The 14,161-nt window shown below is 32.4% G+C and overlaps 1 long non-coding RNA gene across 1 annotated transcript; it reads left to right on the plus strand.

Moving 5' to 3' along the window:
* Nucleotides 1-3,705: 3,705 nt before the first annotated feature.
* On the plus strand, nt 3,706-8,538 carry LOC143058994 (uncharacterized). Its single transcript, XR_012973324.1, has 4 exons — nt 3,706-3,915; nt 6,105-6,174; nt 6,673-6,730; nt 8,223-8,538. It is a non-coding gene; the product is annotated as an uncharacterized LOC143058994 (long non-coding RNA).
* Nucleotides 8,539-14,161: the final 5,623 nt, after the last annotated feature.

Here is a 14,161-nt window from a genome sequence, read left to right on the forward strand (position 1 = left end):
TTGGAATTCAAAAAATTTTGAATTTTTCAAGTTAAATTTTCAACAAATAATTGAAATTTTAACATTATTAATATCGTTTTTAAATTTTATAGTTTAAATTTTTGATTAATCTTTAAAAGTACTAAACTTAACGTGAAGTTTTGATTATTTCGCCTTTTTGAAAATTTGATTTTTTTAAAGTTATTGATGAAGATATCAAAATTAAAAAGGAGCCGCAAAAGCGGGGCACCTGTTAGCTACGGAACAAAACGAAACAAAATGAAATGAACAGTTACTGTTACTTAAAAGTTTATGTATAGAATGAGACCAGAGGCAGGCAGTTGTAAACTTATTAAACCGGCATCGAAAAAGTGAATTTGCGTTTAAAAAAAATCTCTATAAGCTTAGTGTTTCAGATATATTACTCAGAACTATTCTCTCATCATTGAGGGAAAAACAGTGAAAACTGGACAACTCTCAATAGGCCGAGTAGTTTGGTAGGGTTGAGCATGTATATACATTTTCAATTGAACTGTAACCAATAAAATTGCTTTATACTTGATTTCTTTTTTTTTGTTTTATGACTTTTTACTATATATACAATCATGTCGGCAAATGAAATTATCGAAATACAAGTACATAATTTTGAACGATTACCTTTAATCGACTATTTTGGATCTAACTAAACTGTTCGCGTTCAAATATTCGGCTTTGGACGTTCATGAAAGGGTAGATCAAGAAAAAGCGCTTTGGTCTCATGTAATTTTCAACATTTTGTTTTTCAATTTTTTATCGATTGCATATTGATAATATATTGACTTGATTCATTGATTTCAGTTCGAAGTATTGATACGGAAGAAATTTTTAATTTATAGTGTCGCTATGAACGTTGTGCTAGCCGCGAATGTTGGAGGTTGTTAATATCTGTTTTACAAAGCTAGCCGCTTAGAGTGACTTAAAGATCAAATATTAGTAGCTTGGAGCCAGGCAGGAAACTGTTATAATATATGTAAATAAACTTATCATCGATAGACGCCAGGTTGGAAATTTTGTATTAGCACCAGCCTCGCGTTTCGTCTACAGAAAACTTAGCAGTCACGCTCGAAACGAATAAAGTTAAAAAGACCAAAAAAGCTCAATTACATTCATATCATATAAACGTATACCATAAATATTTTTCAGCTTGCAAATTTATGTAATAATTGCCGCTGTACATTAAGCTCCCATCTATTTATTTGTAATTTTAAAAAAGTTTATATTTAATTCCTTTCCACTTTGCGGATGTGAGTGCTGCCTTGTAGCGGCATTGCCATGCTCTTTTTCGAGATTTACAAGGGTGTCTTTTACGTGCAAGAGATATGGCTCTCTCTTAACACGGGGCAGCCATTTATGGTCCCCTTCCGATGGACTGTCACTGATAAGCCAAGAAAAGAAACCAGATGTTTTTTGCATTAAGTGATAGTTCCGTGTTTGTTATTTGTGCATTTTTAAGTTATCGCACAACAATCAAATTTCAGGCCAAGTACTCCTCACGTTAAGAACCCCTGCAGTGACTCGTTGCAAGGAACGATTTATGTCCCTATTCAATATATCCTCATTTTTCCAGTGGCAAATACGACTCTTACCTATTCTACCTGTGGTATATCATGTTAATTTGTTATCATCTTGAATATACATGTGATATTTGCCACTGGCAACCAACAATCAATAATTTAGAATAGGTCGTTTTACAAAAAAAAAAATGGTTTCAACTCCCTTGGACAAAGTGGTCCTATTCTGTCTGAGAAAAGGCTCCGCGTTAACGTTGACGTACGTACTTTGACCTTTGATGGTTTACATTTACAAATTGTGATTGTGATGGAGAGTTTCACATTGAGACTCATACCACATTTTCTTATATCTACTTAGTTGGAATTTGATATTTCAACTTTCCATTTGGTCAAACACCTCTTAAATTGTTATGGTTCTTATATTTACTTGGCTTTCAAATATTCGAATATTTTTGGCGTTCCGTAGGTAAATGCTTTACCTAAAATTAAGCGTTTTACATTGTCCTTGTTTTTCGAGAGCATGAGAGCAGCATTGGTGTGTGGCCAAAATGGCAAAATTCATGATTGTGCAGAGATCGTGGCACTGACTCTCTTTACACGCCCAATTCTGACTGGACATAGATGCGTTCTTGTTCTTTGCTCAAGGTTGATTGTGTAACAATAACTAAATAAAATGCTTCGCTGAGCGCAGCCTGATTCGACCGCAGTGGTCAAACCCTGAACTGTTGGTGCAAGTTTCGACAAATTATTTAAACTTGATACAGTCTGAAATTGGATTGTGATCAAACTTTTGATAAATATAGGTTTCTGACACATAATAAATGTGGTGAAAGATCTTTTAAATTTGAAATGTGTTGAAATATTTGTTTTCATTTCCAATCGAATTTTTTTTGCTATTGCGCAATAATGTGCAATCGAAGATTTCTCCCTGGTCCAATATTGAACAGTTGCACAATAGTTTGAAAATGAAGATGTCTTGGCTGTGGCGGATCGTTTTTTTTTGGACGATCAATGCATTTAAATGGGGACATATAGTTACCCCCCCTCTCCCCTTTGTCATGGGTTATGAACCGGCTGGATCCGCCACAATCTAATTAAAAACCGATCTCTCATCGCTCCTGTTTCTGATATGTCGTGTGCGACATATCAGAAAACGGGAGCGACGAGAGATCGGTTTTTAATTAGATTGGATCCGCCCCTGTAAATGCTAATGCGCAATACTATGCTATAGCGCAATACTATACTATAGCGAAATACTATGCAATTGAATATTTCCTGCCATTGCACAATACTTTAGTATAAACAATATTTATTCAGATAATACATCATGAAACGATATTATACAAATGAAATTATATATTCAGGATTCAGAAACAACCAATTTGCTTTTACAAATCTGTCTCTTTTTACAAAAATAATACACTTATTGAACAATACATAAATATAAATATTGGCATGCTCTGTAATAAATATATGAATATGAAAAAGGTGAAAGAAGAACAAGAAGAAAAAAAAAATACTTTATTTAATAATTTACACAATATCCGGTGTGTATCTCCTGACATATCAGTATTTTTTGCTTTAATATACAAATACGAAATACATGTATGAATCAATAGAAAATAGAAAATTTTAAGAAAATATAATATGAAAAAAATTACACCCATCCCCATTTTTACGTTAAACGCATGAGAAAACGGATGATGAACGGATCTGAATCGCTTAAATGCCATTGAATATTTCGCGTCAGAAATGGCAATTATTGGTGTGTTAGATTTCTCGTGTGTCATGAATGCTCATTAATCATAAATGATCTTAGAGTAAGAGCACGTCTTCACTATCAAGCATCTCTTATTCAGGCAAGACACTACCCTTTGGCGGCATTTTGAAAAACAAACCAAGACCATTTAAACGGAAACTTTTTGAATATTTATGCGATTTATAAGGATTATTATTACCGCCTTTCATTTTTTTCGCATAGCGTGATCTTCCGTTTTATCTGATATGCTTCCGTTTGGTGTACGTTGTATGCGGTACTAGTCCGTTGAATGTATGTTTGACTTCCGTTCTATCCTGTACGTTTCCGTTTCTCGTACGTTGCATATTCTGTGTGTGTCCGTTGTGCCTTTGTTACGCGTCCGTTTTATTTTGTCAGTACATGAACGGGCTCCCAACAAACTCCCCGGCAGTTCCAGTTCCGATCCGCATACGGGCCCGAATACTACTCTACACTAATCACTGCCTTCGGCTTTTTTCGTTACGCGCTCTTCAAGCGGTTTGACCCGGATTGACCTTTTGTTGCTACTGAAGCAAATATGGCTGAACACTGATGAATGAGGATATTTGTTATCAACTTTACCAGTATATATGAATAAAAACACTAACCGTAAGTAAAATGCACTCAATCCAAATAATTTTACAAAATAAAAAATTTGCAAATTTCTGTATCGTTAGGTCGAAGAATTCAATTCTGGCATGAAAACTCGATCGACTTTGTTGCATATTATAGTTTATTACCATATAAAAAAAAACTTCGTCAATGAAGAAACATAAAATATGATCTTCTCGTCTGTGAAGTTGAAAGAACACTTAACGCTATATAGCTTTTGATATTAAATTGGACATACTTTTAATGAACTGGCACCCAATCATCAGCTAATAAACTCGTTTGAAGAACAGAATAAAATGTTGGGAGAGTGGCTAAATTTTACCCGAGAAGCTGCTCCATGTGGAATTAAAGATATTTTACAAAAGACAAATTTGGACTCTATAGGGATAAATTTTGGATTTCCTGGGGAAGGCATCCAAATAATGCCAAATTGACACATGGCTTCAAATACATTATTTAAACGAACTTCAGTAAGGGCTTTATATTATATTATATTAAGACTCTGTTTACTTTAACAATCTCTGAATTTCTCAAAACTCAATTCAGATTTCATGGATAAAAAAAATAAAACAATCATAAATTATTATAATTGAAAAATAATATAGGGTAACACACACATACTAAATTTGTTGTGCAATTTGCTTTTATTATATATGTCACCATATGGTCATGTATGTATTAATTTACAATATTCTGGATGGGAGCATTTCCATTTCGGTATTACTATATTTTATTGAATTATTATCCAGTCAATTTATAGTCTATGCTATGTAATAATAAGCTGCGGAACCGTAGCTATTAGGTCCTTATGTTATTTTTTTACCATTTGCGGACCATAGGTGTCATCGGTCCTTATATTATTTTTTGACTATTTGCGGACATGGTCAAAAAATAACAATGTCCGCAAATAGTCAAAAAATAACATAAGGACCTAAGAGCTACGGTTTCGCAGCTATGTAATAATAATCCCCCCCCCCCCCCCCCCACCCGAAGTAAAATCTTTATAATTTTGGTCCAATTATTCTGTATTTTATTATACTTCAGTGTGTTTTTTCTATATCAAAAGTAATGAAATAGTTGTGCTATTTCATTCCACAGAACCATTTGCCATTCAATAGTTTCAAAGACTATTGCCCCGGTGAATAGTTTCATAATCATCTTTCCCGTACTTTTTCATGCTTATTTTTCATTGGACGACAATGATGTCATTGACTACTCTGCTTGGTTACGTATGCTTTGCAACGTCAAACTCCCGCTAATATTGTAAACGGTGGGATCTGTTTGTGTTGATTGTAATTTCACTTATAAGAAGCAATCATAAAAAAGAAGAAAAAATCTTCATGGGGATTTTTTTAAAGATCTAAAATGTAGTACCTTATCCTTAATATGGGTTCGCTCTCCGTATATTAAAAGTGAATTTGCGTTTGGTGTATTTTAGCTAGAATTTGTTATAAGCACAGAAAGTTTAACACAAGCAAGTATTTCTAGTCTTGATTGAAATTAATGAAATATTTATTAATACAAAACGAATTATAAAAAAGTATAGTTCATCATGTGCATATAAAGTTATGTGATATTTTTGTTTTCTTGCAAATGATATATATACACTTTTAGAAAATTAGTTATTTGGTATATATATAAAATACTTAATGGCTGTGTTGTTCAGTATAATAAAACACCTAATGACTGGGTGTGCGGGTAATAGCAAGTTTGTTGTCCCTTCGCATACCAACTATTGCTCTCGGCTTTGCCTCGAGCAATAGTTGGTACCTCAGGGACAACAAACTTGCTATTACCCTCACACCCAGTCAATAGGTGTATACTATTTACCCTTTAAGAACCACATTTAGGTAAAATAAATAAATATGTGTGTTTCCTATTTCCTTCTTTATTAAACCCTATATGTTTCAAGCTTGGAAATAGCTGCCTACCTTAAAGTTTTTTTTTGTAATTTTTCGTCAGAATATCTCTCCCTTAGACTCAATGTAAAAGAAAAATGTTGAATTAAATAAATTCCCTACCTACCTACCATTTATTTTCAAAGATGTAATAGGAAACACACACAGTATTTTATTTGGCCTTAGCCCTTATATATACAATGTACATGTACTCTTAATAAACCTTTTATTCCTGCAATAAAAAACACTTTTGACTATAATTCTAATGTTTTTATTTTTATCTTACAGATGGTGACAAAAGATTACAGCACAGTGTTAAGATTGAATCAGAATGAATAAAACAACAAGATTATAATAGGTACATGTATTGGTTTATTTTTAAATATTTTTATTTGCATGGATTAATTACTTTATCAATTTATACAATAAATACTATTTAATTATCCTGCCTTGCATGGAATAAAATGACTACTTACATTGTTCTAAAAAAAAAAAATGTTTGAAAATAATGAGTAAAATTAATGCTCAAAAACAATGTTTAAAATGTTAACATGAAAACTGATTTTGATTTGAAGCCATATTTTATGAAATTGATTAATGTAGACAAATCTTTTTTATAGTTACAAATGTAGGTGACACTTAAACACTCAATATCTTTCTTTAATTAGTATAGTAGGATGATACAGATTGATGCCTGTGAAAGAATTATAAAAAAGGTTGTATTTAGTTTTTTATTGTCAATAATACTTCCCTCCCCCTATTTTTCAAACTTTTTATATGTTAAATAATGCAGGTCCTTGCATTTCAACAATTTATTTTTAGTTGTACTCATTTTATTATTTCTTATTTCTTTCAGCTCCCTCAACCAGAAGAACTTTGAACGTGTAGCTTCAATATAAATCAACTGATACACCGTAAGTATGTCTTCTATATATGAAAGTTATAAATTGGTTTGTTTACAAAATTTAGTTTTTACTAGATATATTTGAGTAAATACAGGACCAAATTATATATTAAAACAAATACTCACCAACATTGTTTTTTTTAAATACTAATATTTCCTATGGTGATATAAATTATATGATCAAATTGTGGATACAACTACATGGTTTATACTATAAACTGTGAATATAAAAAAAGAGTATGTTGTATGATTGCCAATGAGAAAACTCTTTCAACAAGAGACCAAATGACAGAAGTTAACAACTGTAGCCTATAGTAGGTCATAGTACAGTCTTAAACAATGAGTAAAGCCCATACCACTCAGAGAGCTATAAAATACACTGAAATGACAAATGTGAAACAATTAAAACTAGAAATTTGGTTTAATTTATCATACATGTATGTACAAAATAATGAACGAAAAACAAATATGTGACACATCAAACAACAACCACTGAATTAAAGGCTCCTGAATTGGGACGGACACAGCCATACATAATGTATCGGGTTAAACATGTTAGCTGGGGCCCAACCCTCCCCTTACCTGGGACAGTGGTGTAAGAGTACAAAATAAAAACAAACTATAAAATTCAGTTGAAATGTCTTAAATCTTAACTCATCATGAGATGGATACAAGTAGAAATAAATAAAACCAAGAAAAAGGGGGCATGGTCAGGTACTATTACATCCAAACAACTGAAAGAGACTTAATACAGATCTAGATTATTTACTCTAAGCAAATTCAAGCTTAATAGGAGATGTGAAAACACCCTAAATCTGATAGGTCCTGCAACTTTTGAAAGAGACTCCAAAAAATTAAAAGGGAACTCAATCTAAATTTTGTGTTAAAATTTCATGAGAAATTGTTCAAAGCAAAGGATAAGGGGCATTAAAGGATTATTTTTTGTCCAAGAATATAAACTATTCCAAAAAGCCCCGTTATGTTTGGAAATGCATAAATTTAAGAAACATGAATTAAAAACATAATATGTTTTTGTCTGATAATGTCACAATTACATCATGAAAACGAGGAAAAATATAGAATTGATGCAGTTTCCAAAACAACAAAATAATTTAAGAAAACCTTTATTATAACTATTAACATAATCTCACTTAATATAATTTTTTTTCTTTGATGGGCATATATAGTCTAAAATATAATTTTATTTGACAAAAAACAAGGAAAATTAAGAAATTTTACAAATTTGGTCTAAGTTTATTGCCATGGTAACTCTTTAGTTGTAAAAAAAACCCATTATTTTCTGAATATGGGGTACCTTAGTCTAGTTTGGACAAATTTTGAAATATTTAGGTTAACTGTTAAATTAGCAGTAATATACCTTTTTTAGTTAGCCCCTACTACTTTGATTTTAAAGGATGGATGGACAAACAATGGCATACCCTATACATCCCTTACCTACCAGAAGTTACAAAGTTATAAAAAATACGTTTATATATTTTCAGATCACAATTATGTCAACCTAATCATTGGAAGTTTATCAAGTTACATGAGAAGCATTGAAAGCCTGCAGAGATTCTACATGTATACATAAATGGAATAGACTCACACTTAAAAATAACTTTTAGACAAGACTAATGCACTCTCAGTTTCAATGAGTGAATTTAAGTGCATACTAGCTGCGCATGAAAATTTGTGTGCAATTTTTAAATATATTTATTTTCGTTTTATTAAATGTTGTTTTCAAAAAATTGTATGTCTTCATAAATTAATCATGAACATACATGTATTGTTGTTAATAATTAAAATAGATATAAAGAATATTTTTATCTCAGTTTTAGCCAAATAATACAGTTAAATCTGATTTAACTTTTTTCCAAATATATAAACATATGAATACAAGGAGATTTTGGGTATAGGTTCATTGGACAGCATCCCAACAACACAAAACACAAGACTAAAGTTGAATACAATTTTCCAAAACATAATAGTTTAAAACTTTCAATTGGCCATTCATCAAAAAGTGTGAAGATATTCAAATTTATAGCCCAACAAATAAAGATCTGCTATCAACAAAAAGAAAACAGTAATAAAATTATCTCGCAAATGAATTATTATTGTGCAAACAGGGTTAACCCGATCTCAAAATGGATACATTATAAACACTTTCGATTAAATAGTAGATTTTATGCATAAAAAAAAATGCAGTATTACAACTGCTTTTACTACAATGAAATTCATTTTTGTCATTAATTATGGCATATATTACCATATGAGATATTCAAGCTCCATGTAGCTTTCAGTTTTTTGTCGAGCGTGCGACTTTTGTCGCAGAAAGCTTGACATAGGGAGAGTGATCTGGCGGCGGCTGTGTATGCTAACTTCTTAAAAGCTTTGTATTTTAGAAGGTGGAAGACCTGGATGCTTCATACTTTGTATATACTAGAACACACCCGTGATATAGCGGGTCCGTGACTGAATTAAAGTATTATATAACTATGCGCAAGCCTTATTTTAGTATAACTTTTTATCTGATAAAGTCATGCCGATTATAAGATACACAGTTTTCTCTGCTTTCAAATCTTTCTGTTTGAACCCGTCGAACTGGAACTTATCAATTATTGGTAATATTAATTATTTGGATAACAAAAGGTCCTGGAATGGAGTATTTTTGAATCAACAGCATTGTCCTATGTTAGTTATAAATAAAGTTGAATTCCTTGATTCACTGTTTTATGTCAAGCCCGCTAACAAATTGAAAACGGTTCCTATATACACCTTATTTTTAGTCCAGATTTTTAGTATTCGTATTGTTATCTTAGAAAGTCTTACTGATTAAAATACTACTGTAACAATAGGTACCAATTTGACAATGATTGAATTTAGTAGTGTCAACCCTGTGATTATGATCCGTGTATATAGCATAATCCTAAATACACCGTTTGGTGGTGCACCTGTTAGATGCGGAACGTACAGATAATGTAATAGGTAACAGGTGAATATACTTTTGGTATTGGTATCGGACCTGACCCGGAACTTCTTAATTATTGACAATATTAATTACGTGGAAAACAAATGGGCCTGGAGTGGTGTAATTTTTAATCTACACCTTTGTACTATATTGGTTATATATAAAGCTGAATTCTTTGATTCGTCGTTTTTACGTGATGACGGCTGACAAATTGGACCTCGTAATTTTAGTATTATAGATATAGATGCTTCATGTTACAAAGTTGGTTAATGTTATGTTTATGTGACAGTTGAAATAAAGCTTTATATTTAGGACTATCAACACAATATCAATGATTAGTGACAAACAGGCAATTGGACCAGATTCCTTTTCAAAGTTTTTGAAATATAAGCAATTGATTTACAGTACATATATTCATCACTGGTTTAATGCACACAACTACAATAACAATTATTGTGAATGCCAAGAGTATCAGGACATAATTTGGGTGTAACAGCTACCAAGGTATCTGTTAGCTTAAAACCCAGTCCCCAATCATGTATATTAAATAATTGAAATTGGTTAATGTGCAGTAAAAGTAAAGAGTACATTTGTTTTTGTATATGTACAATAATGTAAGAGAGAAGGGGTCAAGATAATGTTTTGATGAGCAGTAATAAAAATACAATAAAAATTAATGCAGCAAGGTTCAGTATTTCAAAGAATTATTTCATAGGTGTCTAGGTAAAATGTTTGAACAAGAATAGGATTCATATTTATTAGGACCATTACCATGATTACACCTACATGACCTACATATACCATTCATCTATTAAAAGGGGGCAGGTTTGTTTGCTCTCTCGGAAGTAACATAAATTTAAACTGCATTGATCAATTTGTTTTATACAACTGCTAGAAATTTGTGGCTGTGTAATGGTATGGTGATGTCATCATTGGGAGACATTTAGTTTTTAGACAATAACTAAAGTATAAGAGAAGGGATCTGTACAAGATAGTCCAACTGGTCCAAAATTAAAGTTTTTGTTTGATTTTTATAAAAGATAAATATTAAGGTTTTTTTGTTATGCTGAATCTAACCATGAATTTAGATTTTGAGCCCCATTATTAAATTAGTCCACATTGAAGTCCTAAGGGTCCAAAACTAAACTTAATTAGTTTTCATTAAAAGTTCAATTCTTCTGATTCTTTGATATGCTGAATCTCAACATGTATTTATATTTTGAATATTATACCATATTACATGTACATATTATAAGGGAAATATCCAGTTTTAAAATTTAAAGTTCTTAGTCCACATTCAATCTGTGCCAGAAATCAAGCTATGTCAAATATATATATAATCACAATCCAAATTGAGAGCTGTATCAAGCTTGAATGTTGTGTCCATTATTGTTCAGGGTTCCACCTCTGGGTAGTATCTAGCGGCACCCAACCATGCCAACAGAGCATTATATTTTGGAAGGAACAAACTTATTTTAACAATTCACTTTTGAAAACAATTATTATAGATACAACGTAAATAAATGCTGATTTCATGGAATTTCTTGTTTCATTACACCTCTGTCATGATTGATGAAAAGAAAGACTGACCATATTCATACTCGAGTTGATGATGTCATAAAAAAGTTCAAGCAGTATCAAGCCTGCAATAACTCTTGGATGTGTGGTTGTTCACAAATAAAATAAAACTGAATAAACATTATAATTGCTATTGTAGGTAAGAAAATCTGGAACACATGTTAAAATATGTCACATTTTGTAAGGTTTGACATGACAAAATGACTGAGATTACAAATAAGTTTTAGTCATTGCAGACTGTGGCACATGCAGGTTATACCTTATGACCTATAGTTGCTTAAATCAATATCATTTGAACTTTGGTGGATAGTCACATTAGCAATCATACCTGAACTCCATATTTTAATCATTATGTATATTACAGCACATAATGTGTTAAGAGTTTCTGTTTGGGCCAGTTCCAATCATTGTATAAATATCAAATGGCCAATATATTATTTGCTACTCAAGTTAGTGAACATATTGAAGGGCAAGTTAACACGCCTCCGGTTGCGGGAATTTCTCGCTACATTGAAGACCTGTTGGTGACCCTCTGCTGTTGTTTTTTATTTGGTCGGGTTGTTGTCTCTTTGACACATTCCCCATTTCCATTCTCAATTTTATCATTTGTTAATTAGTCACAAATGTGTTCACTATATGTCAATGATGCAAACTTTAAAGTATATATATGTAGAGTTGAAGTCTAACTGACAACCTCTTTACTTCATAATGAGAATGTCTTGTCATAGTGAAAGTACAAAAGTGAAAAGAATGAAAATGGCACATTTTTATGTTTATGTTATTTGCAATAACTTTTCCCAGAGAATCTTACTTCTATCTGGCATTTTTTACTTACAATGTTAAACTTTGAACAGAAATGATATGAACCTACAGTCTTATATTACATGGGAAGGGGCACTGACTGACCTAAAAAAAAGGGGGGGGGTAGTTGTTTCCAGTCATGCTTCAGTGATTCCCTATATAATAAACCAACATTTTCCAGGGAAAAAAGGGGGGCTGGGCCACCCTGGATCCGACTATAAATGGATAAAAGATGTCCCTTTATGTTCATAATGAGAAAAGGAAACATGGAAAGGCTTGCATAATTTGGTAGACCAAACTTCCTCCGTTGACAACCGCATATTCATTCAAATCATCATTTGTACCTGTCCATGTTTATGTTGCAGCATTTGGGCTTGTTTTCGCTTTGGACTTAGGAGGGACTATGCGCCTAGCATACATTTCAATTATATATCTGATTCACGTTTCCATCCATGTTTACTTTCCAAAGGGTTCGGGGAGATAACTTAGATAAGAATGCACACATAATAAAGGTCCTGTGTGGGACGTAAATTTAATGCTCATTTTTTAAATCTAGGAAAAGTTGTTTAAATTTTGGGAAGAAATTATCAAATTGAAGTTTTTCAAGCCGGTAACTAATGGTTCTGAGGAAATTTATTGCGTAGATAATCGTTCCAAAATTTGGAACGAATTTTGAAAGGTTAGCTCTACGTAGCACTAGCCTAGGGTAGTATGAATATTCATGAGTTTTATAAAGCAACGCGAGATACGAGATCATGTCATTGGCGCGATTATCTCACAGAACTTGCAGATAGCGGAAAACAAACGAATATCAGAAGTTCTTAAATAATACCCAAGATGTAGGACATATATCACTGGAACAGAGACAATACAAAAATTAGAAATTCAGTACTTTGAATACTGAATTAGCCTGTACAGAGACGGCATATAGGCACTCAAATGGCGATTATAAAAAAAGGGGGGGGGGGGATGTACATGCATTTGAGGGCTATTCATTTTGTTACACATGAAAACATACAGATGAGCTATATTAAATGAGCGACAGTAACATGCAGAAATTTTCATAATGGGGGGGGGGGGGGGGGGGGGGGGGCGGAGGGAGTAGCTCCAGTCCATGTCAATCGTCTACATCCATTTAAAAAAACGTTTGCCTCTGGCACTAGTGCAGACGATTTATTGGCTATTTGTCTGATCTGTAGTGCAGTCCATTTGCTCCAGTCATGTTTGGTTGATTCTCATTATAGACCACCAAATTTTCCCCACTAGAGGGGTAACCAATGCAGAGACACATAATTTTTACACTTGTATCTTTATCTCAGAATAAACTAATTTAGAACTAAACCTTAGAGCTAGTCCAAATAATTATGACGTCTGGCAAGGCTATTTTTAATTTTTTTCTGGGACCAGTCCCAGCAAAAAATTAAAATAGCCTTGCCAGACGTCATAATTATTTGGACTAAACCTTAGCCTAACTCAGTAACTAATTAGACTAATAATTATGATGTCTAGAAAGGCTACTGCTACTAATGATCCAATCATAAACATATAATAAAGGGGATGGGGGCTACAGTGTTTGTTTCATCTTGTGCAGAGTTAAATGTTTTGGTACAGACATCTGCCTGTTGTAAACCAGACATATACATGTACATCTATTTTACATTTATTTTTTGTATGTAAGAATCCATATGTATATACATATACATGTATAGCTGCCTACTCAAATACTTTTATTGTTCTGATGTGATTTTCTTTTCTTTTAATCTGATAGACATGAAGACTGATATACATCTGACCTGAATTTCCCTTTGCTGTGAGAAAAAAGAAAATACATTTGTACCTACCAACCTACCCACTGACTCTACCTTAAATATCTTTTAAGTGTGGCCTTACAAATGTGACTGCAAAACTTATCAGTATTAAAAAATATTTAAGGTTTAAACAGTCTACTTGAAAACTAAGACATAATGAAGTAGAAATCTGCTAAGAGGTGTGCAAACTAAACAGGGAATGCACCACAAGCCTGTTAGTTAAAATTTATCTGGTCCCATATATACCCTTTATGGCTTTAAGTTTATTCTGTCCTTCTAAATTTGT

Source organism: Mytilus galloprovincialis, chromosome 14, assembly GCF_965363235.1.
Source record: "Mytilus galloprovincialis chromosome 14, xbMytGall1.hap1.1, whole genome shotgun sequence".
Lineage (NCBI taxonomy): Eukaryota > Metazoa > Mollusca > Bivalvia > Mytilida > Mytilidae > Mytilus > Mytilus galloprovincialis.